This window comes from Phalaenopsis equestris, unplaced genomic scaffold, assembly GCF_001263595.1.
Source record: "Phalaenopsis equestris unplaced genomic scaffold, ASM126359v1 Scaffold000583, whole genome shotgun sequence".
NCBI classification, from domain to species: domain Eukaryota; kingdom Viridiplantae; phylum Streptophyta; class Magnoliopsida; order Asparagales; family Orchidaceae; genus Phalaenopsis; species Phalaenopsis equestris.
Genome location: NW_018165023.1, coordinates 29,596 through 35,627, shown reverse-complemented (window position 1 = coordinate 35,627; position 6,032 = coordinate 29,596). Strand labels below are relative to the sequence as shown.

Genomic DNA, 6,032 nt, shown 5'->3' with positions numbered 1-6,032 from the left:
TAAAACTGAATACATGGAATGTATTTTTAGTAGTAGTAGCTCTACTTTCAGAGTTGTTACTATGGGTGATCAAATTATTAAAAGGTGGGAATGCTTTGGGTATCTCGGGTCTATTGTTTAAAGTGCTGGTGATATAGATGGCGATGTTATTAGTAGAATTCAAGTTTGTTGGTTGAAGTGGACAAATGCTTCGGGCCTATTGTGTGATAGAAAAGTACCGCTTAGACTGAAAGGAAAATTTTATAAGATGGTGGTGAGACTTGCAATGCTCTATGACGCTGAATGTTGGCCTTTAAAAGAGAAGCATAAAACTAAGTTAAGTGTGGGCGAGATGAGAATGCTTTGGTGGATGAGTGGCTTTACACCTAGAGACAAAATGTGAAATGAATATATTTGTGATAGGGTTGGTGTAGCTTCAGTGGCGGACAAAATTAGAGAGAGTCATCTTAGATGGTTTGTTCACATTAAACATCAATCTGGTTAGGAGAGTAAATGTTTTAGATTCGACTTATGTTAAGAAAGACGAAGGTAGACCTAGAAAGACTTGGGCATATTGCATAAAAAAATATCTTAATCTATTAGAATTAAATGAAAATATGACACTCAATAGGATGCAATGAACAAAAATGATTCATGTAGGGCTTGTTGTTGTTGTTGTTTTTGCTGCAATCCTTCTCTTTTGAGCTTGATTGCTCTAACATGTTTTAATCAAATGTCTCTTTTTTGCATAAGGTTTGTTGAATGACTGAATTGGAGATGAATCCATTGACATCATCATTAGGCTTATACCAAGTTTTTGGAGATTCCTATTCAATGTAGTAACTACATTGCAAGCCTAAATACTTATCATGTAACATTTAGGATCGCTATTGGAAATAATTAACATAATAACTTTGTAAATATAGCAAAAAATTATTTGACATTGGTTCATGTATTTCACTTTTTAAGCACATATTTTTAGACTTAAACGATCGACAACATAATATAATTTTACCAATTATAACTGCTTGTTGATAGTTTATGCATTTTTATATAAAAATGCTAAATGATTTGGTGGATTCAATTCAATTTTATAAGTGCATTTGAATCGATTCTAATTACTTTATAATTTTTTTAGTGCAATGAATCATCCATGTCTTGTTTCTAACAATGTTTTCAGACTACCTAGCCATGTAAATTAGATATTTATATTATTTTTAGGTGTACTTAAAGAAAACAAAGACGAATGAACCTCTCAAGAGATCTTGGCTGAATGGAGGACAAAATACAATAAATTAAGTATATTGTTGGGACAACTGTACTTCATAGTTCATACTTATGATTCAATGCATTGGATTTAAATAATTTGGGAATTATGTCTCACTAAATCAATACACAAGGCTTTCATTTAATGTCAAAAGAGTTGCACATCATATTTCTTGTGTAATTGCAAACTTGTCATATTCGTGTTAAGCGCAAATTAAATGTATCTTGGGAATTCTTACATAGTAAGAACTCAAATTACTTTTTATTTTCTTATTAGCACTATCTGGAGATAAGTTACTTTCTTTAGTGAGGTATACAATAGATCAAAGAAAATTAATACTCGAAGAATAATTGAAATTATAATGTTTGACATTTTGAATGCTAGCTTTTGGTTAACAGTGGCATGCTCATTTTATTGAGGAAGTCGCAGTCGACCGTTGATTTCAAATAATGCTTGTGAAATGCTATTAAAAATATTCCCAAGCTCGTTGAAATTAATTGGTATACTGTATAATAATAGGAACGATAACATACATCAGAGCAAATTTTGAAATTTTAAACATTGAAGTGTGGTTCAACGAAGTTCACAAGGACCATTCCAAAGTTGGAAATTGTTTCTTGTTGACGAGGCCATGGCAGTATCTCTTCAGGTTACAACTATTTGTTCTTACTTAACCCACAAAGAATAACAACCCCTTGCTCTGTGTTGTGACTAAAAAAGGAGAGAGAATGGGCAAACCAAAGAAGAAATAAGGAATAACACTTTGAAAAAAAAGGCAAAGTGATTTTAACTATGGGAAAGTATTTGCTATTGTTAGCTAGTTTAGTTGATAAGGGTCATGGGAGTTGTTACTAAGGTCATGGGTTTGATTCTTATCTCCACAATGATAAACTCTCATTTTGAAGACTATCGAGTGGGCAAAAAAAAAAAAAAAAAAAAACATGAGAACAATGTTTCAATATTGTGTAAGAAGACATGGAGTGCATTTCTAATGAATAACTTAGATAAATAGATAAATGTATATCATAGGGTCGATCTTGATACATCCTTTGAAAATTGTGTAATGACAATTGCATCACAAAGTTCAAGGTGAAGATGAGTAGAAAATAGAAAAATTTCCTTTTATAGAGAACTAGTCTAGGGTAAATGCGAACTCCAGTGCCCAAAGGTCTCTTAGAAAAGTATTTTTGTTTTTTTTATAAGATGTTTAAATAATTTGTTGTATTATTTATTTGTGACTAAAGTTTTTATATCTACAACAATCCAATAATTCACTACAACAATTTTTTATCTATAAGAATTAAACAATCCATGAACAACTTTCTTTCTTCATCAATCCAATAAATTGTGAACATCATTATATTCTATCATGAACCATTAAATTGTTGATTTTCAGAATTCAACGGAATTATTTTATTGATATGAAAATGGGGCATAAATACCTTTACATGAATTCTAGAACAAGAAAGACAAGAAGAAAGAAATAACATGAAAGGAAAGAGATAACATTTATATCTCCAATTTAGCTTTTCATAATAATTACTTAAAGGTAAAGGAAACGACTTGAAATAGAAAAACCTAAAATAGGAAAGAAAATAATTCCAATAAAAAGAAATAAATATAAAATAGTAAAGAAAATAAATTTAATATAAGGAAATAAATCTAATCCTCATAACTTCTAACATGAATAAATTATTTTTTAATATAACTTTTAAAACTCACCCTCAAGTTGAAACGTGGTTGAGAACCTTGTTCAACTTGGATTTGAAATTATCAAACAATGGACGATGAAGATTCTTTGCGACATAAAACTTGAAGTTTTCATCTCGTATTTGGTAATCATCCCCAAGAGCATTTAGGGATAGTGTTTAATTTAACGCAGTTATTATTAATTTATGTTTTTGCAGTGTCTGTAGGTAATATAAGGCTCCTATAGGTAATGCTGCGAGAAAGTTTAATGGGGAGTAGACAACCTACATGGAAAGTTGCAGGGCATGATCCGTAAGGAGAAAACTTCGGAGGATGACCTATTACAAGGAAAAACTTTAGAGGAGGGTCTGTTGTAAAAAAATCTCCTGAGGAAGGCCTGCTGCAGGGAAAAGTTTTGGAGGAGGTTCTGTTGTTGGGAAAAGCTTCGGAGGAGAGTCTGCTATAGGGGAAAAATCTGGAGGAGGATCTGCTGCATGGAAAGCTCCGGGAAAGGGCCATCTGCAGGGAAAAAACTCTAAAGGTAGGGCTGCTGTAGTAAAAAGTTTTGTAGAAGGGTCTGTTACATGAAAATGCTCTAAAGGAGGTCCTGCTGCATGGGAAAAAAGAAAGAAAACCTGATAGTGATTTTCCTTCTAGCGACTCCAAGCTCGCACTACCGACTGTTGAGATGTGGCTCATCTTGACGATAAATGCGGCTTTCTCCACGACATCGATAGGGTTTCCGCCGCTGATGATGATTGCAACATCTTTTACAGTAAGCTTGACCAATTTCTGTGCAATGAAAACTGTTCTAAAAGCGAACTTCTTAAACGCAAAGACACCCATGGGCCCATGTTAGTTAATGGTGTTAGCGCCGCCAAGAGTTGTGTTGAATGCCTCAATAGTCTGGTCCGATGTCAAGGCCCATCCAACTATCAAGGATGGCGATTCTGGCAAAATCTTGCTGCTGGCATCAACTGCAAACTTGTCCGCCACAATGACATTAAAGGGTAACAAAAGTTTCACTTCTTTCAACTTTTCCTTCTCAATAAGAGCTATTGCTAGATCAAATTTATTTTCCTCAACAAGAGGAACCAAGACCATGTCCTTGTGCCTTGTTCCTTGTAGAATGTGAAATTCATTCCTCCTCAAAGAAGAAGGATATCAAATTTCTCTAAGAGGAACTCCATCGCCCTAATTTTTTTTTGAAACCTTTGAACCACCAACAATGGCAGCAAATGTCTTTGGATTCGTTGCAGCCCCGATAATGTAGTCAAGTTCCTTCTGAACAAGGAAGCCAACAACAATAGGTTTCCAACACTTTGAAACACCCTCTGTTGAAGCATGAGCTCTGTGAGCAGTTCCAAAGGCATCATTAACATAGAGATCAACAAGAAGATCAAGTTTCTTTGCACACTTTGGTTCATTCTTCTCTTCTAACTTTAGAGTCTCACATTCTCGAGGAGGATGCTACCGCCATCTGGTGATGCAGCGACGATCTTCTCCACTTCCTCGCCAATAGAATCATTGTGCATCTTAACATCAACTCCAAGAAGTTCTGATATCCTAGGCATGAGAGGCATCAAGTTGTATTTCATGTTTAACTGTGTAAAGAATGTTTCCCATATATTTTACATGTAACTTGTGCTCTTATAATCTTCTGTATGAGCCGCAGAGTTATTTTTCATTGCTTTTCTAATTGTATCTCTTATGAAATATTTTTAGGTCATGAGAAGACATCACCAACCTTTGGTTGTATACTTTCAACTGAATGCAATCACTATTTTGCCCTGTAACTTTAAATTATTGTTGCAAGGCTGAACATTGCTTGATAGTAGTGCATATAAATAATATTTACGTCTGGAATAAAATTATGCATTGTTAAACTATTTAGTGAGTAATTTCTCAGATTATATCACTTTTTGCTTTCCAAATGGATGTTGTGTACAAATTGTCTGAATATGTGTTGTTGACATAGTTTTAATTCATTGATTTTAAGTATAGAACTTTATTGTACACTGTTTTTAAATCAGGCATGAGAAAGGGGCCTACATGTTCGGGCGCTTGGATCTATGTGATTTTGTGCTAGAGCATCCAACCATTTCTCGTTTCCATGCAGGTATGTAAAATCATATTTTTGGAGGTTTGGTTGTGACAACTATTATTTTTGACAGTGATTGATTTTTTTTTCTTTTCTTTTGGCTTTCTATAATTTCACCACCTGATTTTAATTAGATTTATGTTGTTTTATTGTTTACAATCATTGATATTTTATACTTGTGGTGGATTTTTTTTAGGGTGGAAAATACAGTAGATAAATGTTTTATGGTTTCTTATTAATCCTTTAACAATAATATTCGTTTTCAATTAGTATTCATTTATGTCTTGAGTCTCAGCTTAATCAGTAATTTTTTCATGACTTGATTCAGGGTTTTGGAGTTTTCAAGTGAAGGGTTGACGATCGGATAGTGAAATTCAAATTTATTTCCTAATTCTTAATTTAATAAGAAAAAAGATCCATGAAAGGCTAAAAATAAAAATAAAAAAACTATGTTAAAAGAACATATTTTGCTCTACTATTGCCTCATCTAAGATACAAATTCTCTTTTCTTTCACTATTCATACTTATATTAAATAGTAAAATAATGATTTATCTAAAATAATTTAGTGGAGCAATTACTCTTTTAAACTATAATAACTCAATAAAAAAAATAGTATGCGTGCTGGTTTCTCTAATTACTTTATAGAAAATCATAAGACACTTGATCATATGAGAAATCTTAAATTTTTATATGCATCAAGCTTTGCTTATTTTTTAATATTCAAGGTCTGTTTAGGGCTCTTAATAATAAGTTGTTGCTGCGGATAAACTGATTGTCTGTTTGTTTTTTTGTACAACTGTTTTTGGACAAATGATCATTTTGCCCCTTTAGTAGTATTGCTTTCAATAGAACTGTTAATACTAGTACATTTCATACTGGAGAGCAAATATTCAGTGCAAAATATTACAAAATAAAGATAAACACTTCAAATATTGAATAACATGACTACTAAAATTAAGAAAATAACTATTAAAATCATAAATAATAATATGACA

The 6,032-nt window shown here is 32.6% G+C and overlaps 1 pseudogene; it reads right to left on the bottom strand.

The window, feature by feature from the left end:
- Positions 1 to 3,139: 3,139 nt before the first annotated feature.
- Positions 3,140 to 4,509, bottom strand: LOC110029513 (annotated as a pseudogene).
- Between the last annotated feature and the right edge of the window lie 1,523 nt (positions 4,510 to 6,032).